Raw genomic sequence first — 1224 nt, forward strand, 5'->3', positions numbered from 1 at the left:
CGTTAATCTGATCCGTACGCTTTGCATAGCAGTCTGTCAAAATAATTTTTTGAGAAATACTGAACGTTTCAAAGAGGTCTTCTCGCTAGAAATATTGTAAAATGTGAAAAATACAACCCCTGGGGTACGAAATGACCCCAGGCGTACTGATAGGGTAAAAAAGAACACATAATATCACGCAAAATATAACATATTTTGTTTAACTCAATTTTTAATCATTTGGGATTAATTATAATCTTAAGGATCCACGTTAGCTTGGAACCCGGACAAATAATGTGAACCGATATTTAACGCCTTACTCAGTGAGTTAACGCCCTTGCAAGAGGAGAATATGTGACATGTTTTAAAATATCATAGTAAAAACGTTAACGAAGCTTAGACATTTAAGTCCACAACAGAAGAACTTTTAATTCCCTTGTCTTATTTTATCTTTTTTTAAATTTCTTTTTCTTTTTTGAATTCTTTTTTATTCACATTTTTGCGGAATTGTTAAAATATCCTACATGACACAAATAAGTCACTTTTAAGCTTAGCAGACAGTGAGAAAACAGAAAAAAATGATACTAAACGGATAAATCAAAGTAAATACCTCACTGTTACATTACGTCACAATAAATACCCATAGGCTTATGTCGTTCACAAAAGACGTTGCACCTCCTGCTGGCATGCTATGCTTCTATTCAATACCCTCCAACGCGCTGTGAGAAGAACTTCGCACTGGAATCCGCAAAGTCCAAGTCGTGAGGAAAAAAATAAAGAAAAAAAAGAAGAAGAAAGAGATGGACGACGACGACGCCGCCAGGAAATTTATGAGGGTGAAGAATAAATAAAAGAAACCTGGAGTGATTGGGTTCGCTTCCTGAGGCCCGGGTTGACATTACCCCGAAAGCGGCCGCTTTTGTTAGCACCGCCACGAGTTACGCTGAGCCCTAAGCGCTTGCATTTCTCATTCAATATTTATCCAAAACCTTTTCTAATTTGGAAATAAAATTAATATCCAGTCTTGTTTGCACAGGAGGTGGTGAGAAGCGGAGGTGGCGGCTGAGGACGTGAAAAGGGCCTTTTGTTCTGGGGAGCACGGAGAAACGTCTCCGACGACGGGGTAATAGAATTTTGGACGCAGAGTTTGGAGTGGCAGGAGAATGGACGGACAGACAGACAGGCCCAGCGGCATGACTAGGGTTGTTCTAGATAGCTAGGTTAGCCTCTAGCCTACAGGACGGG

This window comes from Aplysia californica, unplaced genomic scaffold (genome assembly GCF_000002075.1).
Source record: "Aplysia californica isolate F4 #8 unplaced genomic scaffold, AplCal3.0 scaffold00005, whole genome shotgun sequence".
Lineage (NCBI taxonomy): Eukaryota > Metazoa > Mollusca > Gastropoda > Aplysiida > Aplysiidae > Aplysia > Aplysia californica.